This window comes from Tachyglossus aculeatus, chromosome 4, assembly GCF_015852505.1.
Source record: "Tachyglossus aculeatus isolate mTacAcu1 chromosome 4, mTacAcu1.pri, whole genome shotgun sequence".
Classification (NCBI taxonomy): Eukaryota; Metazoa; Chordata; class Mammalia; order Monotremata; family Tachyglossidae; genus Tachyglossus; species Tachyglossus aculeatus.
Window position 1 is genome coordinate 34162557 of NC_052069.1, and position 26670 is coordinate 34189226.

At 38.0% G+C, this 26670-nt stretch overlaps 1 protein-coding gene across 9 annotated transcripts in view; it reads left to right on the forward strand.

Moving 5' to 3' along the window:
* ADGRL2 (adhesion G protein-coupled receptor L2) overlaps nt 1–26670 on the forward strand; it is a 240018-nt gene that overhangs the window by 1191 nt on the left and 212157 nt on the right. For 7 of the 9 annotated variants that reach the window (XM_038745865.1, XM_038745866.1, XM_038745867.1 and 4 more), the window contains exon 2: nt 19499–19563. The exons of the other annotated variants lie outside the window; for them this stretch is intronic. The gene's annotated coding sequence lies outside the window, so the exon portion shown is untranslated. The remainder of the gene's footprint in view (nt 1–19498; nt 19564–26670) is intronic. 9 annotated transcript variants of the gene reach the window in all.

The following is a 26670-nucleotide window of genomic DNA, read 5'->3' on the forward strand; positions in this document are numbered from 1 at the left end:
CCCCCCCCTCGCCCCTGTAGATCAATATGGTCCCTGTAGAGCTCAAACTGATCACTCCCCCCCTCGCCCCTGTAGATCAATATGGTCCCTGTAGAGATCAAACTGATCACTCCCCCCCTCGCCCCTGTGGATCAATATGGTCACTCCCCCGGTCCTGTAGAGATCAAACTGATCACTCCCCCCCGTAAAGATCAAACTGATCACTCCCCCCACCTGTAAAGATCAAACTGATCACTCCCCCCGTCCCTGTAGAGATCAATCTGATCATCCCCCCATCCCTGTAGAGATCAATCTGATCACTCCCCCCCGTCCCTGTAGGGATCAATCTGATCACTCCCCCCCGTCCCTGTAGGGATCAAACTGATCACTCCCCCCGTCCCTGTAGAGATCAATCTGATCACTCCCCCCGTCCCTGTAGAGATCAACCTGATCACTCCCCCCCCGTCCCTGTAGAGATCAATCTGATCACTCCCCCCGTCCCTGTAAAGATCAATCTGATCACTCCCCCCCGTCCCTGTAGAGATCAATCTGATCACTCCCCCCGTCCCTGTAGAGATCAATCTGATCACTCCCCCCCCCGCCCCTGTAAAGATCAAACTGATGATGATAATAATAATGGCATTTATTAAGCGCTTACTATGTGCAAATTTCCCCACACCACCTGTATAGATGTATATATGGTTGTACATATTTATTACTCTATTTATTTATTTATTTATTTATTTATTTATTTATTTATTTTACTTGTACATTTCTATCCTATTTATTTTATTTTGTTGGTATGTTTGGTTCTGTTCTCTGCCTCCCCCCTTTAGACTGTGAGCCCACTGTTGGGTAGGGACCGTCTCTATGTGTAGCCAATTTGTACTTCCCAAGCGCTTAGTACAGTGCTCTGCACATAGTAAGCGCTCAATAAATACGATTGATTGATCGATTGATTGCAAAGCACTGTTCTAAGCGCTGTCACTCCCCCCATCCCTGTAGAGAGCAATCTGATCACTCCCCCCGTCCCTGTAGAGATCAGTCCGATCACTCCCTCTCCCCCTTCCCCAAGAATCCCGCCTCGAGTCCCCCTTTTTCCAAGTCGATCGGAGTGCGCCGAAGCCGGGGCCCTTCTTCCAAAGGAGGAGGGAGGGAGGGAAGGAAGGAGAGGGTCTGCCGAGGAAGAGGAGGTGGGAGAAAGGCTCTTGGAGCCAGCAGGGCGGCCAAATAGTAGGGGAAGGGGAGATGCGCCTCTGAGAGCCCCGAAAGGCAGGTAGCCGCGGCCCCCGGGGTCGGGGTGGGGGCCAGAGAGGGGCCCACGAGGGCCAAGCGAAGGAATAAGGAATTTCTTTGGGAGAAGGGATGGGAAAAGGCCGCCAGATGTGGACCGAGCCGGTCGCCTGGGTGCCAGGAATTCGAAGCAGCAGGACTGCGTATCCCACTCGCCAAGCGCCTAGTACAGGGCTCTGCACACAGGACACAGGAAGCGCTCACTACATATGATTGAGTGAATCCACTGTTGGGTAGGGACTGCCTCTATATGTTGCCAATTTGTACTTCCCAAGCGCTTAGTACAGTGCTCTGCACATAGTAAGCGCTCAATAAATACGATTGTTGATGATGATGATGAATCGACTGAGTGCTGGGGGGGACGGCGACAGAAGGGAGAGGTCTAAAGCGCTCCCTGCTTCTCTGGGTGTCTTTCTGCCCGGGCTGGTTGGGATATGTTTGTACAGATATATTACTCTATTTATTTTACTTGTACATATTTACCGTTCTATTTATTTTATTTCCTTAATGTTTTGTTGTCTGACTCCCCCTTCTAATAATAATAATGGCATTTATTAAGCGCTTACTATGTGCAAAGCACTGTTCTAAGCGCTGGGGAGTTTACAAGGTGATCAGCTTGTCCTTCGGGGGGGGGGGGGGGCTCACAGTCTTCATCCCCATTTTACAGATGAGGCACAGAGAAGTGAAGTGACTTGTCCAAAGTCACACAGCTGACAAGTGGCGGAGCTAGGTTTGGAACCGATGACCTCTGACCCCAAGCCCGGGCTCTTTCCACTGAGCCACGCTGCTTCCAGACTGTGAGCCCTATGTTGGGTAGGGCCGTCTCTATATGTTGCCAACTTGTACTTCTCAAGCGCTTAGTACAGTGCTCTGCACACAGTAATTGCTCAATAAATACGATTGAATGAATGAATGGGAGGGAATGTCTCCGAGCGAGAGAGACGCAGAGAGGCTGGGGGCCCCGATGGGCCTGCAGGAGTGCCCTCTGGTTGGCTGCCATGGTTGGATAGATGGATCAATCAATCAATCGTGTTTATTGAGCGCTTACTGTGTGCAGAGCACTGTACTAAGCGCTTGGGAAGTACAAGATGGATGGCAAAGTGGAACAGACCCCTTCTCCCCGCGGCCACTCGGCTTCCTTTCGAGGGTGCGACTGTTGGCACGCCCGCCTGCCCTCCCAGGGCTGGGCACCGGGACCCTCGAGTGGACGTGGGGCTGCTGGGGTGGAGGACGGGGCGAGACGCTCTGGACACTTCCAAAGTTTGTTCCCCGCCACTCAATCAATCAATCAATAATCGTATTTATTGAGCGCTTACTGTGTGCAGAGCACTGTACTAAGCGCTTGGGAAGAACAAGTTGGCAGCATATACAGTCCCTACCCAACAGTGGGCTCACAGTCTAAAGTCCTGCGGACTTAGGGGCCGAGGATGGGGGGAAGGAGGGAGTGTGTCCCCAAAGCTCCGGGGACCTCCTGCCTGACCTCCTAAGGGGCAGCGGAGGAGCCCCTCCATGGTGGAGAACCTGAACCCAGAACCAGCCCCCTAATGGGACACACTTGGGAGGCGGCCCCTTTCTCTTCCCCAGCCCCTCCCGGCCTCTCCGACGCAAACCGTTCGAATTCCATAGATTGGGATGAAGGAAAAGTCGGTCGAGGGGCTGCTTCCCCCCTTTTCCCCGAAAGGGATCGCGCCGGTTTAGTTGCTCCAAGGATTCTGGAAAGGGGAGAAGCAGCCACGACCATATGGTTCCCGTTACAAAAGCCAGGCACCCAAAGCAGCCCCCTTTTTCCCTTTCCTTGGCTTTCTCCAGCATTCTTTGCAATCTACACAGCGTCTAACTCCCTTTTCCACCGGCCTCCTCCTCTTCCTCCTCCTCCTCCTCCTCCTCTCAGGGTGTAATCTGGACGTGGTTGGTTCATTCATTTGTCTGTCAGTGTTTGTGTCTGGAGCAGGCCCCACTGAGTCTGCTCTTCGCTGAACTCAAGTTGCACAATGAAGAAAAGTCACATCCGTTGGGTAAATAATTACCTGTTGCGGATTTATTTTACAAAAATCAAGTTTCACGCCGACAACCAATGAAACTGGGAGGACCAGGGACTTCAGAAGGAAATGGGCGGACTTGGAGAAGAATGCATTTAGATTGTAGGTAGTTGAAACCGGGTTTGAACTCTGGGTGATACTTAGAGTTTAGGTGAGTCGAGAAGAAACTTTTAGCTCACAGATAATCTAGTGTTCGTGGGATCATGCCGTTTTAGAAAGAGCTTTTTGCGCGTTCAGGTGCGGGTGCAAAGGTTTTTAGGAGGTGCGTGATCTCTTCCCCTCCCCCGCCTGCAAATAATTTTATGCATGATGGAGAGAATCCTGCAGAACAAATGTTCCGTTGTTTAGTTTCTTCAGACATTCTGATGCCCTCCCTTTGTTGCCCGCCACTAAAAGAGGTGCCATTTCACATCATTCTGCACAAATTGTTTGAATTAATGCAAGTGTGAATTCTTACCATTCGGAGGAGGCTATTAGCATATCAAAGGTTTCTTAGCTTCGGTTCGATTGAGAAAACTTCAGCCTGTCTTCCATTTGCTTCCAAGCGGAGGCCCAGAGGGCAGTGTGAATTGTAAAGGGGAAAAATGGGGAGGTGGATTCAGGCAATGTTTCTGAACTTTTACTATTTTGTAATTATGTGAGTGAAAAACATTGTCTGTTTGCTGCCGAATCCGGGCAAATGACCAGACAATTATTTTCTATTGATTAATGGTTCGTTCTAGAGAAGAGTGTGACCTTTTATGATAGTCGTTTGTGAATGGTTTCGGGAGTCTCTTGTATGCTAGAGGAGGGATTTAAAATACCTTTTTCTACTGGGCTTATACTTTAAATATGGCCTACTTTTTTGTTTTTAGGCATCTGAATGAGAAAGATTTTTTTTAGAGGGCCTGAGAAACTCCATTTTTTTTCACATAGGTTAGAATAATGATAGGTTTGGAAAATGTTTAAAACCCTCATTACCTTTTCACTAGCATCTTTTTTTAAGCATAGATATGGAAAATAATATCTTAGTGTAAACTGACATTATGTACTCGTGGATAATGTAGCTTCAAGAATTTCATTTAAGGTATAGTGTCAGCACTCGATTAAATATTCTGCCAAAAGAAAAAACCGTGTCAAGGACTAGTATGTCAGACATCTTGCAGTAAATAATCCATCATTCAGTCTGAAGTTAGTGTATTTATGTTATCGTTGTACTTTTTTGCCTTCTAGAGTACTTTTGCTTATGCCAAGGGATTGACTCAATCTTCAATCATTTTTTTAAAATCCCTACTAATAAATCAACCCCCCACCCCACCTCAGAACAAAAGTAGTTACCCTTAAGTTATCTGGGTCTGTTTCTTAAAGAGCAGATGGTTGAGAGGGTTAGCATTCTTTGTACTTTCCATCCCTGGCTAAACGTGAACTTAACTTTTTTTCCCCTAATTTTTAGGTTGTATAGTGTTATCTATTCTTCTAATTGAAAACAACAACAACACTGTAGAGCTGTGGTGATTTGTAAGTTCCTTTAAACACTGTAGTCTTTCCTTTGATGGTTGGTTGAATCTGAACATGAAATTGATATGCCTTCATTGTAAAAGAGATTCTTCAGTCTCGTTGGAAAGAATTCCCTGTTTGTTAATTTAATAAAGAAACTAAGTTGTATGGTATGAAATTCTGCAAGAAAATTATATTTAATAGCATAATTTAATCTTCTGTCAGTTTTAAGGGGTGATTTTTTTTTACAGAGGTACGCTTACTTTTTAGTAGTCTTCAAATTGTGTACCATCGTGCACAGTTTCTCTGAGATAAATTTTCAGGAGTGTATTTACCTGATCCTGATCTTGATCCTGATTGCCTAAGACAATCCTTTTGCCTGAACCAAGGGAACGCATTGATATAATTGCCATTATCACACTTAAGTTGCTGTTAACTAGTCTGCTTTGAATGCAGGGTGCTCTCAAGAAAGTGCATTAGCCTTTAGAGCTATTAGGGATAATCTAAAAATTGTCTTGAAAATGCTGCTCTTCAGTTTATTTGATGGTGATCTTGAATTCGACAAATCTCTGAAGGTGTAAAATACAGCGGAAAGAAGATTTTCAACATTCAGATGACAAAATTGGACCACTTAGAGAAAAATTAATGTGCTGCAGAAGCACTTCAGCTGCCATTTTCAATCACTGTGGGTTACTATGTGTTGGCAACAGAAAACGAATTTAGAAATACAGATAGCTCTGGGAGGTAGTAGTTGGGGAAATCTGGATATTGAATCATGTGGGGTAGAACAAACTAATTACTTTAGATTTTGATTCCAGAATTGCCAGTAAGCATAGTTTTTTCTCCCTGATTTATGACTCCCCCTGCTTAATGGACTGACATCGAAGCAGACAACAAAACTTCCAATTGTTATAAAAACTAGTATAAAGATATAGTTCTCATATATAGAGAGCCCTGGATGTCTTAATTTTAAGGGGAGCAGTTGGAGTTTTTATTGCTGCAATTTTCACAATCAGCAGAGACATTAACACCAAGCTTCTGGGTGTTTCCTTCCTTAAAATGAGCAAGAGGAGAGCTCTAAAATCCAAAGTTTGCTTAGTAGTTTGAGATCTTATTTGATCACTTTAGAGTCTTCAAGTTTTATTTGTAAGTGTCTTGTTTATAGGGTCTCAAGTCAGGAATGTTGATGGTAGTCTTGGCGGAAAGAAGGAAGGGGGAAGACTAAAATAGTAAACTCGTATTTTATTGAATTTTCCATATCTTATGCAGGTATTAAAAAACTTATTAAGGTTGGTGATTTTTAAAAAATATATTAACAGCATAATTATTTGACAGGTGTAATTTTGAATATCAGATAAACTGAAAACATGGGATTTTTCTTCTGACATAGCACTCGGGCTAAAAAAGAGACAAGAGTATTTTAATTTTAAACAAAGAACTTAATTACAACAATGCTGCTGATAAATGAATACATGCATATGTGTGTGTGTATGTGCCTATATATGCACGCACACACACACACATATATAAAACAGAATTTTAGAATGAGGATTTGAATTGACAGTTGAAATACCACTATTTGGGGAGATAACATCTAAAACTTTATCTGAAGGCTGTGTTTGTTAGTAGTCCTTACTGGAACAGGATTGTATGATGAAGAAAGCTCAGAATGGACATTTAGAAACTAATTTCTGTTGCTTTTATGCAAACCAATTTCCTGAGAGCTAAGAATTAACCCAGTAGTTAAAAGGAATAAACTGCAAAAATATAATATAAAAGGTGGCTGGCCAAAAAGGATACAAAAATTTCCAGAATCATTGAATTTTCACTGGGGAAGAGCACCAAAGACTTTACGATCTTAGCATTGTTAGTACAGGTGGAAAAATAAAGCTTTAAATTGTAGATCGGCTAATTTGTGAAATTTGTATTATTCATGTAAGCTAAACACAAAAGCATAATTTTCTGAGTATCGTTGTGATGGAATTTAAAAAAAAAAGCAATCAAATGGAATCACAGGTTGGCTAAATTGTCTTTCAAACAGCACTAATGGTTATTTGAAGCCACACCCAAATTCTTTTCTCTCTTCTGTTTCAAAATAGTTTTCTAGGCATCACAGAATCATAGATTAAAACAATTGCACCTGCCAGTTTGAGGTAATTAGGTTTGATAATATCAGAAAAATACATTTGAGTCTGTTTTGTAGTTTATTTTCTTGGTAAATGCCTCTCTAAGTTACTCTCAAAGATCATAAAAACTATTTTTAGCTTTAAAAAAATCTATGTATGAAACGATAGAGGTATAGGTAAGTTTGGTCTGGATAGTGATATTTACATAATTGTTGAAAGAGAACATGGGGAATCTCAAACAACCTCATCTTTTTTGGTTGAACTCTTGATTTACATAAGAAATGACTGAACTGTTATCCCTGTTGGGGTTTTTTTTTTAAGCTTTACAATGGAACAGACATATTCCAATAGTTTTAATTATCGCAGAGCATAATGTTTGAGATACAGTACAAAATGCCTTTGCTTACTAAATATTATCATCACTAGCTAAAGACCGATATTTTAAGAGGATTAATTGATCTTTGGAAAGATCATCTTGATTAGAATTTTAATTTCTCCGCAATCCTGGTAATGACTGACTCGTTGTAAATTAAGAATTGGAGAGCATCAAAAGTGTAAAATTTGGAAACTTCCCTCTGCTCTGATTTGCATCTGCCGTTTTGTCTATAGAAAACCTAGAAAATCCTGGTGTTTCTAAATATATGTATGTATGTATTTAAAGAAAGGTGTAATAATCAAGAGCATTGCAGGCTGACTGAAGCAAGTGCAATGCTTTACACCTGCAGGTAAAGTGCAGCCTACAGCAAAATTCTATTGATTGCTTTTGAGGCACAAAGTGAGCTTAAATAAAATTTGTTTAATTACAACAAAAATGCAGTTTTATGAAGTAATATACTTTGTCTTTGTAGAAGATTTTATGTGTTGTGTGCTGGTAAGTAAAATCCCATCACAGTTGTATAAATTTGTTCAATTACCAGAACAGCTAAGAGGAAAAAAAAATCAATTTACGCTGAAAAGCAACAGAAATGAGATTATCTTGGTTAGTAGGAACTTGCCAACAGTGACTAAATTGCTCGATAATATCAAAAGTTACCATGCTTCATGTATAGTAGGAAGAATATTTGTGACTTTTTCATGCATATGAGTCTTTTAGTCAGTTCTTATTATGAGGTAATTTTTTGCCGTTAGTTTTTATGCTTATTAAAGGAGTTGCAGGTAAATCAAGTTATATGCAAATTGAGAAAGTAAGGTCAAATAATACCCCTCGCTTAATATTTCAGTTTACTCCAGATGTATGGTGGCACTTGTAACTAAAAATGTAAATACTTTAGCAGATATTTCAGACTGAGAGGTGAAAGATAAAATGTAATTACATTCCACAGTAGCCCTGGCAGGAACTGACTTTAAACAGAATAAAGGAATTTCATCTACTGCCACCAAATAACAAGGCGGTAGTCATTTTTCATTATGTGAAACAGTCTTTCAAGGGTTTTAATATTGATATTAACATTATCTTTGGCCTTTATACTGCATTCTAAAGCTTGAATTCTTGCACTGTTAAGTTGGTGCTGAATTCATCCTTGCAGATAGCTGAACACCTGTTTTATTAGCATCTTGGTTCAAGACTTATTTGAAGGCAAGAAGAACAGGCACACATCAAACACGAACCACAGGGCTGTTTATAGGTCACAAAGTCAATTTGCTGGAATTTCTGGGAAAACTGGTTGAAAAGGAAGGACAAATGTCACTTTAAATAGAGATGTTTAAATCAGATTTCTGCCTTAGGGTAAAATTTAGGTCTGTTTTAGCCCGGATGTAATGTCTCCCTCTACAGAACACAGCATTAATCATGGCCTGACAAGAGAACGTGTGCTGAGGAAAATGGGCCCCTGTTGGTCTTGTCATTGATTTTTCCAATCTGGGAGGAGTACATTATGAACATTAAAATTCACACAAAGGAATTTAGGCACAATCTATGTATTTTAGTGTTGAAATTAGTTTCCTTTAAAGAAAGCCATTCAAACTGAAAAACCTTTTTGAGCATCTTTGTAGGTAAGTACTATATTCAGAAAAACAAAGTGCATCTTTTAGATACGTGTTCCTTGAACTGAGGCATCCATTTAGATTCCCGAAAACACATGATTGAATCCAAGGTTACTTCTATTTCAAGGCATTTAAACAACTCTGAAACGATGGTTTAATCAATGTGCTGTAAGAATTGAAAGAACAGGGGTAGTTATGCAAATCTTTTGCTCACGTAATGGTTTAGAGGGCAACGAAAAGAGTTCTATGTTAAAGAATGATCACCCCTATGTTTACTTTTAATATCTAATTTTTTTGTGTAATGGAGAGATATGAACCGATAGCCAGTATACCTGAATTTTTTTTTTTTAGTTAATTATGACAGTGAGCCATATGAGTGATTCTCATACTAAGAGGGAAAAGATGGAAAAGGCTGGAAAAAAAGTTAATTTTAGTATTTTGGTGCTAAAATCACTGAATGACTTCATTTTCTGATTCATAGCAAAGAAATCCAGAATGACATTCCATCATATTTAGTTATTTAGTGAATATTCAGCAAAATCAATTAATTTCTCAATTGAACTCTAACAGATGATTCTGAATAAAAATGAGATCTTTGTGAAAATCTTGTACTTCTCTTTTAGCAAGTTACATTCACAAAGGCAACTTTATTGATTTGAAAATAACTTTTAGTCAACTAATATTCTACTTCATTTTTTTCTTAAATATTCAATTCTTGCCCCTGGTTTTATGTTAGGCCCATTTATATATATGTTTATATATATATATATATATATATATATAAATACTTTGTATGTTAGACCCATGTATATGTGTGTGTGTATATATATATATACACTTTGTGTCTTTTGTCTGCTGGTATTTTCATATCATTCAACACCTCCAGCTGATTATTACTCTGAATTCTGGATGACAGAATAATCTAACACCCATTACTGTCAAAATTTGTTCCTGGCAGCTGGAGAAGGGTTGATGACCTTGTTTTAGTTTCTAATATTTGCTTTGTTATGGTGAGAGATGGTAGGCATGGAGTGTCCTACTCCATAAAAATACACCTTTGGAATTTTAGAATTTTAGCAAAATTTAAAAATACCCCAAATAAAGACAAGTTCCTTAAAATGAATTTTGAATGAGTTTAGCAGTTATTCTTGATTTCAGCTGATGTTGGGTCCCATTTACCTGGGAAGCATTTGACTTCAGTTTCCATTATAGGATGTGAATAGGTGATAATCATTTTCATTACTGGTAATTTTTGGACGCAAACTCTTTCTGTTTGAATTGCTTAAAAGGAAACCCTATTACCTCCATATTCAAAAACGGATGCAGCCGTTTCTTGTGAACGAATAAAATAATTCCCAAGTATATGGATATTTAATTATGGTATTGTGGGTAAAGCAAGTCCTTTTAGTCGGTAATTGTCAGTTACCCTACAGAGGGGCCCTTTGGTATCTGACTTAATACACGTTTCATTTTATACATGTAAATGCTTCTTCCCCAGAGTCAGTGCTGCAGTATCTGTAGTGATTGCCCTTTTCCTTACCTCCTGATAATAAACCATACTCCTAATTCTCTGCTCTACTTCTTTAGTGACCCCCTTTTCTAGCCTTATTTCCTACCACTCACATTGTGGTGTCCTTAGTCCTGTTGATTCCCCTGAATAAGCTGTCAGCTTCCGGGGCTGCAGACATGCATTTTGGTAAATCCTAATTTAAGTTCTATCTCCCGGCTTTCATTTTTATACACTTTAGTATCACTCTGATTGTTATAAGATGGTATCGACGTTGAACTGGTGAAAGAGAAAGAAACATAATATAAAGAATTAAAATTAGCAGAAAGGATTAAAATTCAGCATTGCCTTTTCCCCACCTTATTCCTGTGCCATCCTAAAAGGTTCCACTATTGCTGCTTTTAACTGTTTGGCTTCTCTTTGCTTCTTCTCTAAGCAACCCAATAATATTGCATACCCACTGGTCGCTTACTTATGGAATGTTGATCGCTCTATGGATGTCAGTCATGGTGCCGACGAATATAACGGTCTCATTAAGGGCAGCTGTTTCAGAGAGCTAGTTCTCTCTAGCCTATATGCCTGGAATGAGATTATTTTGAAAGCAATACCCCTCTTTAATCCAGGTATGTAATTTAAACATGGGGGGAAGTTATTCTTTTTCCTCTTGAGATTTGAGAAGAATCCATTGAAAGTGGGAGGCTTGTGGGATGTGTCTTTCCTCTAGTTTGTTTTATTTAAATAAGTTTATACAGTTGTGGTATTCGTCCTTGCAGCTCCTTGAAATAAAATCCTTAAAATAAAATTTGCGGTAGTTGATCAGTTTTGGTTTCCTTCATAAAAACCAGTGTTTTCCAACGAGAGCCACGATATGGCATATTTGGATAATCGTGAAGGAGGTACTAAATCCTTGAAATAACCTTGCCTTAATTTCTGGATGGAGATGGGAAACCCTATGGGCAGGAAATACGTTGAAGAGGTTCTTAGTTTAATACTTTGAAACTTCCTCTTGAGAAGATATGAGCTAAAAATAATGGTATTTTTTTTTTGCATCAGCTAAAAAAAAAAGGTGGAGAAAAGCCAGGATAGAAGAAGAAAGGGAAAAGAGCCCATTTCAGCCTGAATGAAAATTTGGATGATTTTTTTCTTTTTCTTTCAAAAAAATACAGGTTTCTACAGATTTAAAGTTGGATTTTTTTGAAGTAGAATGATTGTTTTGACTTTCCTAGTTCAAAATATGAAGAAAATGTAGCACTGAGTGTTATCAAATCTTTTATCTCTGACTCCAAACAGAACCACTGATGCTGTCCTTGTTTGTTTATTTTGAATTAGGGAGATGAATGAGATAAATTGGAAATGTTGCCTTGTTTTGGGTGGTCTGTCATTTCAGTCTGATGCTGTGTAAGCAAAGCAGTGTTTTCTTTCCCCTGAAGATCCACAATATGTGAGCAGTTTTTAGGTGATTGAAACAGAAGTTCAGAGTTTATTGGTATGTGAAGGCTGAAGCTGCATACTTTACTCTGCTGGAAGAAAAGATTCTTATGCAGCTTTTAAAGGAGTCTTTACTGGCAGTTTCGTTTGTGTTAGGTAATTGTTAGAAGCAGGTGATGCTAGAGAATGACACTGTCTTAAAATGGTGACCAATTGTTTGGCTTTTTATTCTAGCTGCTACCTACATTTTACACATATTTTTTTGCGAACCCTTCTTATTACCTGCAGAGGGAGCTTGCATATGAAATAAAATATCCAAGGTACTGAAAGTTTATATCTTTTTTCAAAATACAATTTTACTTCATTTTCTATAGGGGCTTCAGGAATTTTATTGCAAAGAACTTAACTTTAGTATTTTAAAACAGATAATCAAATACCAAATTAAAAATGAACTCAGTTTTAAAAATTCAGTTGCTCTAGAATATTCTACAAACAGGCTGCTAAATATAAAAAAAGCAGCATAAATTCTTCATTTAATGAATAGATTATAATTAGACTGGCCGCAGCCTCAAGGTTAACTCTTTGTAAAAACATTAAAAAGGATCATGGTGGATTAATGAGTTTACTAGTGATAATAGACAGATTAGTGCAGTGACACTTAAACAAGAAATCAGTTGAGAGTAGCGTTAAACGTTTTAGAAAATTGCTGACATGAAGAAAATGAAAACAATATTGGATTAAAACTTGATTTGTAAATATTGTATCATATAACTTCAAATAAATTGTACACAGTTTACCATCTAACATTTCTGAGTTCAGTATCTTGGAATCAGAACCTCACAATTTCCTAGGTTTCGAGATGTAGAAATCGCTTATACAACAGTCATGACAATCCTTCAAGAAAGCTAAACTCTAGGATGAATTAAGTATTTCATATATATGATGGTATATAAGTTAAAATTTATGGCTGAGCAAGAAGATTTTGGATGTGGCATTTCAGTTAAATACTTATCTTGAAAACTGATGTCAGGGTTTTTCGTTTAAGATTGTTCAAGTTATAATACTTTGATATCTTTTAGAAGCATAGGTAATCACATTGTCCGAAGAATAGAAAGACCTGTCTAGTGGGAGATTCATTCTTTTAATTCTTCAAACTCTTAGAAATCTAGAAAGATTTTCCTGTGTCAAACAGAGCACCAACTCAGTTCCGATATATTATTTATACTGTCTAATCCTTACTAATGTGAAAAGTCAGCTTGTTATTGTAACACCAAATGGCCCTCTAAGTAGGGAAACAGTTAAGTAGATCTCCTGTAATAGGTTGTTGTCCAATAAAGAGATTTATGGTATTGGATAGGACTATTGTATAGGTATTACCCTTTCACAGCATGATCATGTATTATCTTAACAACTCAGTGCTACGTTTATGCGAAGCATTTTCATAGCAGTAAGAATATTAGGCACAGCAATTACACTCCAATAGTAGTGTGGTGGTAAGATTTACAAAAAAAAGTATTAATGTTGGTTTTTTGATAGATATCTTGGTAGGTACTAGGATTGTAAAGTGACTTGTATTTTTCTTGTGAAAATATTTCTGTATTAGTAAATGATAATACAAATAACCTCATGGACTGATCGCTATTGGAAGATATAGTGGAAGCAATTACACGATCAAGCCCCCTCCTTTTCTTTACCTTATTCCCCCTTTCCCACTTCCTTCTCTCTATTTAGCACCTTCTGTTCCTCCCCACTTTATAAGGAAAGACTTACTTGGTAATTCTGTCCAGTGCAGCACAGTAACTATCACAAAGTGTGTACAACTTCTGTTAGGACAAGGCCAGATTTTCAACTAGAAAAGCAAAGGAGAACTTTGCTTCTTCACAATTTTGAAGGTAGGATATTGGGCTTTTTAAAAATATTGGAGTATCAGCCATCTTGTAGAAACATTATCTGAATAAATATTATTTTTATGATTTAATTTTGTTATGAAAATGTGTAGTCTTATATAGGAAACATTTATGGTGTAAGGAAGGATGTAACAACAATTTATTAGTGGTTTCAGGTTTTGCTTTTTTATATCATAGTTACATCTTGATTTTATCATGAAAGATTGCTACATTTCAAAATCATGACCATATACTTGTAACATAATATAGGCCCTGCACATTTCAGCAGACCAATTTTATTTTCTCAGCAGAGCAGCACATAACATGATAGGTGAAGACACAATTTTTAGTACATTAAAATTGCCATTTGTAGGTATTTTCACACCTGTCTTACAGAAAGGGTTACGGATATAAATTTAAGATTATTATTTGCAGGAAAATTTGACAGTTGCAAGAAATAATATTTAAGAAAAGAAGCTGTAAAATTTTCATACAGTAAGATGTGAATATATATATTATTTTCAAAAGAAGTTATTTGTATCTCTTGCTGTTAAAATGTTAAAATTTTGGACCAAAACACTCAGAATACAACAGTAGTTAAGTATAAAAGTATTTCAAGCAATGTATTCCATATGTGTACATATTAGTATGTAGTGCGACGGTGCCTATACAGTATTGAATTTTGAAGCTGTAGTTCAAATGGTAGTTATTTAAAAATAAAAAACAGACATTTTTCGTGTTCTACTGCTTCTAAAGGCAGTTATAGCAATTAATGCTATAATGCTATAATTATAATTACTAATCCTATCTTGTAATCGTTGATACAAAGTGATAATTTTTCTCAATTGTACTGCTAAGCTTTTGCTATGACCATCTCAGTTTTGGAGGTGTAAAAAGACTCGTCATTATTTATGTATTAAGTAGAAAATTATTTGGTGGAAATCTGGCCTGTAAACTGACAATTCGGATTTAAACCTGTATCTTTCTGTTCCTGCTCTTGTGAAAAACATTTAATGTGGGTGTAAATATAGATATTGTAGGACACTGAACCAGGAACATTCTGTTTATTGTTATATTGTACTCTTCCAAGCTCTTAGTACAGTGCTTTGCACCCAGTAAGTGTTCAATAAATATGACTGAATGAATGTATTGAACATGAAATGCCATTTAAAGAAACTGTATACAACTGAATTTGATTTGTCTGAAACCTGAAACAGCAGGGCAAGAGAGACCCTAGTTAAAAAAAATCTTATTTTTGAAACAATCACATGTATCTACTCCAGCTCTTTAGCACACTGTACTTGTCCCAAAGTAAGTGGTTTACTAATTCAATCATTAATTTTATTCAAAAAATAAGTAGTGAGGCTGTCCACTGTGGGTGAAACCCACCTTTGAAAATGAGATTATGTTTTGCAATTTAACAGTTCAACATGGATAAACCACAAGAGCTTAGGTACTTATTACCAAATCCATTCTTTTGGAATCCATATTTAAAAAAAAAAACAAAAGCCAAAAAACTCTTTTAGAACCCTAAGGGAAGAGAAATGTGTTATAGTCATGTAACTGCTCTTTAAAATTGAGAAAGCCACTGCTTACAAATAAAATTGTATCATCTGCACTTTGCATTCTTATCAGAATGTTCATATAATGTAGAAGAAACAAGTTGGATTGCATTTGGTTTGGTTTGATCAAAGATGTGATTCTAAAGATATTATTGGAGTTCAGTATTTAGTTTTGTTTTTCAAAGAAGGAAAAAATGTGCTGTAACAATTTTACTATGTTAGAAATAAGCCCAGAGCTAGGAAGTCATTTTAACCTGGCTGGAGAAAAATATTTCGCTTAAGGTACTATTCTTTTTTTTTTTTACTGTTTTCACAGCACAAAATTTAATCAGATACTTTTTTTGGGGTGAATATGTCAGTAGACTCTGATACTCCTAATAGCAACTGTCTAATTAATAAAAATATGTAGGACTGATGGATTGATTGATTGGCTTGTGCGGTGGAGTATTGTACTTGAAAGTCACTTAAAGAAAATGTTCATTTGAGCCAAATGGGATATTAGTTACACCTGCGACTTATTAGGGTATTTTAAAAATAGCTGCAGAGTATATTTTTCAACCAGTGAACCACAAGCAAAGACAGGAGTACATAAAAAGTATTTCACTGTACTGATGATTCTAAAGTGGATCATTTCTTTTATAGAAAAAAAGCAACTACATTAAATTATCTGAAAACAAACCACACGATTAATGGTCAAGTACCCATTTTTGTGAGGCCTTTTTTTGCATTTTGATGTTGAGATTTTATACTGCTCTTCTCAGAGCATCTCAGAATGTAAACGATTCAGCTAATCGTATAAAATCACTACAATTTGAAAAATAACTACCATTTTCAGTAAGTGTAACGCTATTTAGTGAACGAACACTTAAAGGAAACTCAGTCTTTTACAACACCATTTTGCAGACAATGACCTCAGTGCAGATTAGACTTCACTGAAGAGTTTGGGATTTATGCAGCTTTTTCACAATAAACTTGGAGAAATTTAAAGATAAATAAAAGTTGTTGTGAAATTAATTAAAGATCGAGTGTCTGCCGAGGGTTCATCATGTAATCAGTATAGCTATCATGCTCACGGGTCTCTGTTCTGCAGTACTATTTGTAATTTGATTTTAGGAAAATCAGGGACAGTACGTTCACTTCAAGACAGGAGGGCTGATACTTGAAATCAAAATTAAAATATACTCTATAGCCCTTTATTCGTTTCTATCTTATCAACCTCAACTCCCCCATTATGATTTATAGTTGTGAGAAATGTGGATCAATAGGTTTCCAAAGCCTTAATTCATTTATAATATTGTATATTTATAACTATCATTTTGTTTCTTTTATGGAAGTTTTTTAGTTAGGTGTAATACCATAAAAGCTTTTCTTGAACAACTTTGGGTGTTTTACTGATGTAATGTGAATAATTACATATCATGAAACGATCATGATATGATGGATGTTTAAAAAGAACAGTTTGGTTAAATTACCAAAATTACACTTGCTTCCCACAGTTGCCTTCTTTATGATTCAGTAACATTTAGAAAATAGTTTCAGGGTATCTCAATAACAGAACCAGTATTTAGGTATTATTATCACTAAGGAAAAATCATTACATTGTTTAATGAACATACCTAACCTACGTTAGCTTTTTAAATGTTTTTATTTGAATTTTCATAGTGAAAAATGTAGTATAATTTAATTTTGTGGTTACCATTTAATATAATACAATATAAATATATTACTTATATAAATACATAAGTATAATACAATGTAAAATATAATATGAGTTTATATTTAACATATCAATTCCATTTGGTGTGGTTTTCTTTGTCCTAGCAACATTTAGTATCTACATAAACCTATCCTTTACATACGTACGTATGTGTATGTATGTGTATTTATGCTATTCATCCACATTTAATATTTTTATCATTGCAGTCTATAATTATCACTACTACAATTATGATCATTCTGGCAAACTGTATATTGAAAATAGTTTCCCAAAGGAAAAACCAGAAGTTGACCACTATGAATAGAGAATTGATCCACAGCTGTAATGAAAGCACATCATCTGAGAGAACAGTTTTGGAAATGCATTGTTTCCCTTCATATTATTTTCATGTAAGTGCAGAATCATAAAAATTATAAATAAGGCATTTTAGCCCAGTTGTCAATCACCAACTGGAGACTCTTCAAGGTCCTTTCTCTCCACCATCCATTTTTGCTTGACTTTGTCTTTGTACACTAGCTTACAATTCGCTCTGGGTATTCTGCTGGTGTTTTCTTGAAAAATATGAAGTCTTATTTTTGGTGGTGTCGTCAGTGCCTCTTATTTAAAAACAGTTGATCATCCTGTGGTGTGCTGCTTCCCAGTCATCATCATCATCATCAATCGTATTTATTGAGCGCTTACTAGGTGCAGAGCACTGTACTAAGCGCTTGGGAAGTACAAATTGGCAACATATAGAGACAGTCCCTACCCAGCAGTGGGCTCACAGTCTAAAAGGGGGAGACAGAGAACAAAACCAAACATACTAACAAAATAAAATAAATAGAATAGATATGTACAAATAAAATAAATAAATAAATAGAGTAATAAATATGTACAAACATATATACAGGTGCTGTGGGGAAGGGAAGAAGGTAAGATGGGGGGATGGAGAGGGGGACGAGGGGGAGAGGAAGGAAGGGGCTCAGTCTGGGAAGGCCTCCGATCAATCACAGTCAATCTGTGTTATCCGTGGTGACGTTGTCATATTGGAGTTTTTTTTTAAGACCGTGCATGCTTCAAAGTGAGTGAAAATGCTGTATATCAGTGGTAAGGTTATCACATCAGAGTACTTTATAAAGGCTGGAAATCGGAAGCTCAGCGTAGTGTCCCACCAGCTTCTGCCAGGCAGGAGGAGGACCGCTGAATTTGAAATGTGATGGGCTGAACTACGAGTAGCTCGCTATAGGCATGTGCCTTGTCCTTTGCGCATGCCATTCGCATCAGTATGCCATAAGTGGGAATCCCAGGCCACTTCATTTATCCTAGCCTGCATGCAGTTCAGATGGTTGCCTCCCTCTGTGGGAAAGGACTGCTGTAGGGTAGCTGGCTGCTGGGATTAGCCGACCCCTGCTAGCCCATGCTGGATTGGCTTTGTGCTGCCGCGATCCCGGGATTGTCCGGATGCTGTCCAGCTTGGGTGAGTCAGAAAATAATGTTCGTTTGAAAGCAACTCATGTACCTAATAGAGATATAGAATATGCTGAATGGCTTATTAATTGCAATACTTATAAACCTTTAAAGTTTCAGGTGTATTTGCCCTATTTTTCTACCGCAGAGTTGCAAAGAAACTTGGCTACCAAAATGTTTAAGTGAGCAGCTGATTTAATGAGCTTCGATATTGAGAGACGTGTCGGTAGAATGTTCTTTTTGCACCTGCGTATTAATAGTAGACAGCTGTATTTTGGCTTATTTTTATCAAGATGCAATATCGTGGGAAGACCCAAGTACGGCGCTTGGGATTTTATTTTCCTAATGTTATTTTGGGGCTCTCAGAATCCCACAGAGGTCATTGTGGTAGAATGAGTGTGGTAAAATTGAAATCTTAAACAGCATTTGGTGTAGCACTTAACCACACTTAAAGAGATTTGAAAAATATCTCTCTTCTTTTTCCAGCAGTATGTTCATTAGCTCAGTCACGAGGACGTCAGCTTACTAGTTAGTTAACACCTGGATATGAAAGAATTGACTAATTTCGCTGACAAATAATTACAGTTGGAAACATTCAGCCTGAAGGAATAGGGATCCTTGGAAAAAAAAATGTGTGGAAAATATTTCCATTACTCTATTATTTGATTAAAAGAAAAGAAAATCTTGGTACTGTCACATGAATTGGCATTTATATATCTATATGAATCGTTGTATTCATTGATTGATTTGTTAATGATCATTTCATAGCTATAAAATTGTATCCCAATAATATATGCATTTTACTGTAATTTAAAGAAAATTGAGCTAATCATTTAGGACTGTCTTAATATTTTTTAGTTTCATGACCATTCCAGAAAATTCCCAGTAATTTCCAAAATGCAACTTTGAGCAGTTTTTAATATATTTTCCAAATTGCCCCAAACCCAGGTTTTGATTTCTTAGTGGTTTCTCGGTTTTCCTGCATATTAGTACATTTTTCCCTACTTTACTTAAAATAGTTTTTTTATTGTATTTTTTTCCATTTTTTTGTCACAGATTTTGACACCTATCTTGTTGCCACTTTGTCTTTATGGATTCAGCAAAATCTTCCTTGGGGTCAGGTACTGATTTTTACTTCTTTTACTTTCTCCAGTAACCTGCTTCTGTGTTGTGGACAACCACATACTCAGTAAATGCTGTTGATACCAATATTGACACTGCTACAATATATGTACCTTTATGGACCCCTAAACAGAATTACCTTTCCCTGCTGCCACTCCTTACATTTTTTATTATTTTGCTTATGCATCCAATTTTCAATTATTTGTGCTAAGGGATGAAAATGGTGCAAATGATCCCAACTACTGAATAATAGAGAGAGCCTGGCTGATTGTAAGATTTCTGTGATTATGCAAATATCCTATTAACATGGGATTCATATTCTCTGCAAATCCAGCTTTAAGGAAAACTTGTACTGTAATATTCAACTCTGTGTGTCACTGCATGCGTGTGCCCTACCATTTCTTTCAAGAGTATATTGCGCTGCATCTAGTATAATCTCACACTAACGGAACAATGTTCCCTAATTTCTTAAAACTGTTCTTTCTAAAATGCATAGGGAAAAACCTGTGTTCTGACTGAATTCAATGTAAGGATGGCATATGGTGTTTAGCGAAAATCAGTAAATTGGAGAATAACAATAATGATTGTATTTATTAAGTGCTTACTATTGTTTCAAGCACTATTCTAAGTGCTGGAGAACATATAAAATGATAAGATTGAACATAGTCTGTGCCCCACATAGGACTCGTGTCTACAAGGGAGGGAGAACAAGTATTTTAACTCCATTAAAAGATGAGAAAACTGAAAAACTGAGATGTTTAGTGACTTGACCAAGGTCATACAGCAGGCGAGTGGCAGAACCAGGACTAGAACCCAGATCTCCTTATTCCTAGTTTGGTGTTGCCTCTACTAGGCCGTGTTGTTGTGTAAGCTCACTGTGGTTAGGAAATGTATCTGTTTATTCTCATATTGTACTCTCCCAAGCGCTTAACTACAGTGCTGTACACACAATAAGCTCTTAAATACAATCGACTGACTGAGCGTACTTAATGCGATCGTACAATATTGCCACCAATTTCCTCAGCCACTTTAGAGAGGTTCGGGATGATAATCAATCAGTTCATCAATCAATCAATGGTGTTTTACTAAGTGCTTACTATATACAGAGCACTACACTAAACTTTTGGGAAAGTACAGTACAACAGATTTGGCAGACATGTTTCCTGCCCACAATGAGCTATAGTCTAGTGGGAGAGAGAGCAACTTAACTTGAGCAGAGAGACAAATAAAAAGTTGTCTGCATATCTCTCCACCTACCAGATATGTGCTTCCATCTGTTGTCCATAAGGTCATTTTGCCAGCTACTCTGAAAATCTGACCATTAGAGTGGGTATGCAATTCCACAAAACAAACTCTCTCCTTGAGGAAATAAATGGCTTGGATGATTTGATCCTGATAGCCCTCTCACTTTTCAACTGCCCAAGCTGCCCCAAAGTCTTTTAGGTTGTTTCAAAATAACACTGCCGGCATTCCATTCCTGCCCTTCCATTTATGCGTCCTGTCGACAGTTAATAACAGAAATGCGAAAAACACCCTGAATAATTAATTAATGATGGCATTTATTAAGTGCTTACTATGTGCAAAGCACTGTTCTAAGCACTGGGGAGGTTACGAAGTGATCAGGTTGTCCCACGGGGGGCTCATAGTCTTAATCCCCATTTTACAGATGAGGTAACTGAGGCACAGAGAGGTCACACAGTCACACAGCTGACAGTTGGTGGAGCCAGATTTGAACCCATGACCTCTGACCAAAGACCATGCTCTTTCCACTGAGCCACGCTGCTTCTCTTCAGCAAAAACAGGTAAAAATCTGAATAGGCAAAAGCAGGTTGGTCCCACTATAATCAGAGTACATTGGGATGTGAGGTAGAGGAAAAAGCTTCATTTACTCATTTTTTGACAGGGATTTTGACTGTGCCTTGGGTATCAGTAAACCATTACTTGATGGTAGTTATTATGAAGATCTCCCTGCTTAATCCTTCTAGGATCTCCCAAGTTCTTAGTACAATGTTCTCCCCAAAATAAGCACTCAATAAATATCGCTGAACACTAAATTTTGTACAGAATATTGTACTAAGCACTTGGGGGAGTTGAGAACAATAGAGTTGTTACAACAATTGTTTAAGCGATTTCCTCTACAGTTACAGTAGACAATCCTACAGTCTAGCCCCTGTTTTGTTTGTTGAAGGAGTCAGTCAATTACATTTGGTAATAATAATGCTGGCATGTATTAAGCGCTTACAATGTGCAAAGCACTGTTCTAAGCACTGGGGAACCTCCGCTTAGGTGATCAGTTCATCCCACGTGGGGCTCACAGTTTTAATCTCCATTTTACAGATGAGGTAACTGAGGCACAGAGAAGTTAAATGACGTGTCCAAAGTCACACAGCTGGCAAGTGGCGGAGCTGGGATAGCCGGGATTTGAACCCACAACCTCTGACTCCAAAGCCCGTGCTCTTTCCACTGAGCCACGCTACTTGGTACCAAAGCTCTAGAACCTCACCCCTCCTCTCCACTTTCTTTTCCATTTATTCTGAACAGATTCACTGCTGCCAGATAGCCACCACTCAAATAAGACATATAGGTTAATCAGTCAGTAAACTGCATTTACTGAGCACGTGCAGTGTACAGAATACTGTACTAAGTGCTTGGAAAAGTACAACACGAAAATATAACAGACACATTCATTTACATTTGGTATTAAACAGTTAATTTGGTGGAATAGACAGCCTCAGAGTAAGCGCTCAATAAATACAATTGAATGAATGAATGAATGGATTATCATCCTTTTGCCGAGAGCTAAGGTAAAATTTCGAATGACATGGCATTTTGTGTGATTATTATGAAGGCGGAGCTGACAAGAAAGTCTAAACTCTTAACAGCTACACAATTCCATGGAAGCTTAATTTGGTGTGTAGATGCTTGATCTTGTCAGATGGTAAACTGACCTAATACCCACCCATGTCGCTGCTTTTTTATCCACATAATTTCTGAATCTAAAGGAGTATTAAGTCCACTTCATAGAGTGCACCTAGCAGGTGCTTTATCTTTCACTTAAACTATGCCTGTTTTACCTCCTAAAATAAACGATCAGTGTGCTGGTTTGTTCGTCGATAAAGGGGTGTCTTCAAACCGCTAACAGAAAAATCTGATTAAAACCATACTGTGTTCTTTGCTATTGTAGAAGACAACAACATAAATTGCATTATATGAAACTGAGTAATACTGCAGTTGATTTAAAGTATTAATAACATCTGAATTTGCACATTCTAGCTGTGGGGTTTCAGGATTTTAATTTAGTGAAATGCCAGAACATTTTTTTATTGTGTGCTCAGTTTGACACTGGTACATGAGAATTGTGTCCTACTAAATAAAGATGGACATATATTAGACCATTTACAAATGGATTATTAGAGCCTGTTAAATTTCATATTTAATAGTCAGATGCCTATGCAAAACCAGTTTAGATTTCCTTTAAATGCTGTTTGAGTCCTCTATTGTCATAGAAATTGTAGATGTTAATCTGAATACCTATAGGGGGTTTTGACCTAGATTTGGTAATAAGTAGCCTTTGAGCTTTAGCAATCTCAGTAAATCTTAAATTCTAATAAGGAAAAAGTCACAGAGGTGACATACCCACACCTCAATTGGTTAGCTAAAAGTCAACTAATTCCTACCTTGGAAGTCTCTCCCTTTTCAAAGATCACTTCCTTTTATCTCAGGACTAGGGTTTGAACTGACCGATCTTTCTCCTTTTTCCTCTTCCTGGAAAACCAACTCAGGGTATGACCTCCTGATTGTTGATGCAACGTTGTCCTTTGGTTTGAAACTGATGCTGCTGGTAGTGAAAATGAATCTCTTTTGTTGCTGATAGTTAAGCTTTCCACTTACCTTCTCCACTTTACAAATCTAAACTAAAATGATGTGCCAGTTAGACATCTACTTTGGTCTCCTAGTTGCTGGGCTACACCTTTGGGGACTGAGCAGCTCTGTTTTAGGAATATACCATTGGCCCAACTGGTCAATGAGCTAGAATGTTTCCTCCACTTCGAAAGAGATAAACAGAGAAAGTGGCCAAGGATTTGTCAGTTCCCTGCTAATTCTAAGCCCAGAAGATCGTCTCCCTATTCTGTGCAAACCTTCCCAGGAGGCACCTATTTTGCCTAATCCATGACTGTGACCCTGGGCTTCCCTCTCTATTCTCCAGTACTTTATTCCTTTGTGACACAGGTGATGGTTTTATGAGAATGAAACTGGGTCTCTCCGCTGGATCAGAAAAGAGACCCTTGAGTTTCTTCTCTCGGCAGCATCCCTAGATTCAAAGCAGAAGGAGGAGTGTTTTTTTGCCTCCATTCCTTCCAAGCCTATCTATAGTTTCCAGAGTGAAAGGAATGATTAGGTTCTTGCTTTGATCTTAAACAGATTTCAAAGATTTACCCAGGAATGTAACACATTTTTCATCACCCTAGTTTTCAACCATTTTTGTCATGGTAAACTGCAAAATGTTGGCAGGAAATACTAATAAAATCGGAAACCCGAAGACAGTCTCTAAGTGTTTGAGACCACACAAAATAATTTTGAACTGCAAAGGTGTTTTTATTAATTACCTGAAAATGTAATTTTAGCCTCATGAGAAGGTATGTAGCTGGAATCTTCTACAAGGCTTTAGGATGAATGACAGGGCCGATTGGAAGCCAGTACCCATAACTGATCCTTTAGTTGTTCATATCATGAGAACGTTTTTGCTACAATTTTCCCTTCCCAACAGTGGGGTTTAATTCCTGAAAGTACCTGAGGTTGGCAAAACCACGGTGGGTAAAACCAAAGGCTTTTTCATTCATTCATTCAATCATATTTATTGAGCGCTCACTGTGTGCAGAGCACTGTACTAAGCACTTGGGAAGTATAAGTTGGCAACATATAGAGACGGTCCCTACCCAACAACCGGCTGACAGTCTAGAATGGGGAGACAGATAACAAAACAAAACGTGGACAGGTGTCAAGTCATCAAAACAAACAGAATTAGAGCCAAATGCACATCATTAACAAAATAAATAGAATAGTAAATATGTACAAGTAAAATAGAGTAATAAATCTGTACAAATATATATACAGGTGCTGTGGGTGGGGGTGGAGGAAGGAGGTAGGGCCTGGGGGATGGGGAGGAGGAGAGGAAAAAGGGGGCTCAGTCTGGGAAGGCGTCTTGGAGGAGGTGAGCTCTCAGTAGGACTTGGAAGGGAGGAAGAGAGCTAGCTTGGCGGGTGTGTGGAGGGAGGGCATTCCAGGCCAGGGGGAGGACGTGGGCCTGGCACTGACGGCGGGACAGGTGAGAAGGAGGTACAGTGAGGAGGTTAGCGACAGAGGAGCGGAGGGTGCCAGCTGGGCTGTAGAAGGACAGAAGGGAGGTGAGGTAGCAGGGGGCGAGGTGATGGAGAGCCTTGAAGCCGAGAGTGAGGAGTTTTTGCTTGATGCGTAGGTTGACAGGCAGCCACTGGAGATTTTTAAGTCGGGGAGTAACATGCCCAGAGCGTTTCTGCACAAAGATGATCCGGGCAGCAGCGTGAAGTATGGACTGAAGTGGGGAGAGACAGGGGGATGGGAGATCAGAGAGGAGGCTGATGCAGTAATCCAGTCGGGATAAAATGAGAGATTAAACCAGCAAGGTAGTGGTTTGGATGGAGAGGAAAGGGTGGATCTTGGTGATTCTGTGGAGGTGCTTATGGGGCAAAGGGGTTAAGGACTCTGTAGCCTCCATCATACTGAGTAAAATTCAAGGTTTGGGACAATAAAGAACACTTATTCTAACCCAGCCAGTTTTAATGCCGTTTAAGTTCCAAAGAATTCACATTGGCTTCGCTGCTATTTACATCTCAGTAACTGTCACTGTTACTCGTAAGTTTTGGACCTCACTCTGAATGTATCGTATCCGTCGTTCATTAGAATTCTCAAAGGGAAATTATCATAGAAGTGAATTAACTGTAACAGTGCGCTCTCAACAGTTGTAAAATTCTCGTGTAATTCTAATGAGTTGCTGGTACAGTGACAGTACAGAGCATAACGTGATCGGTATGTTTAGTGGCTTGACATAGCAAATAGTGTAATGCATAACTACAATAAACAGTGCTTATTCAGAGCTGTACACTGTGATAGCCAAAATGGTGCATGGGTTATTGAGACGACATTCAAAACTGTGGTTAGAAAACCATGATTGTCGAGGGAAGCCTGTTTCTAGTCATCTTGGTTTTTACTACCATGTTTGAAAAGGTATTCCAAAACTTTATTTTTATTATTATTATTTTTTTTTTAGAAAAGCTTCGGCAAACTGTTCTGTATTCTGAGTCTTTCTGATAAGTAGCTGTATGGTAGCCACAAAAAGACGTCAACTTAAAAACATAATCTCATCCAAAGAAAACTTTCCAGAACTAGTTTTCAAAGCTAGTTAAATGATTATACCTGATAAAGAATTCAAGACATTGATTTCTGCAAACTATTAGCCAGAGGAATGTATTCACATTTATCTGTCTTCTCTTTAGCTCAGGAAACACATGCATACATCCACACACACATACGTTTTGAAAGCTTGCTTATGGGGAAATGTGTAATTCCAGAGAGTATGTAATTTTGTTTTTCTTTTTTCCTTTCAAACCAATGTACCTCATTGTTATCATAAATGAAAGTCTCCAATAGATGATAAAGGTATAATTTATACCAAGCCAGTGTTTCAGTCTGGAAGCTTTTTCGGGAGACTAATAATGGAGTAGGGCCTGCTCTTATACATATTGCTACATAAAATGCTTATTAATGTTAACAGATGTTGCACTTTAATCCCCTAGAATGATTGTTTGGTACCAGCAGGAGATTTATTAAGCTTGAATTGTGTGAAATTGTGTGTGCATAAGCTGCTATTTAGATTGTAAAAATGCCATTGAAAACTGTTAAAAAAGTTCTAGCTATAATTGGCAGAGAGGTATTAGCTTTGCTAAAAGAAGTGTGTGTGTGTGTGTGTGTGTATTGTTGGCCTATGTGCTTTAACCTCTTTATCATTTATCTTCGTGTATTAATGTCATTGAATTATTAATTCATGAGCTGGGGTGGATGGGGTGAAG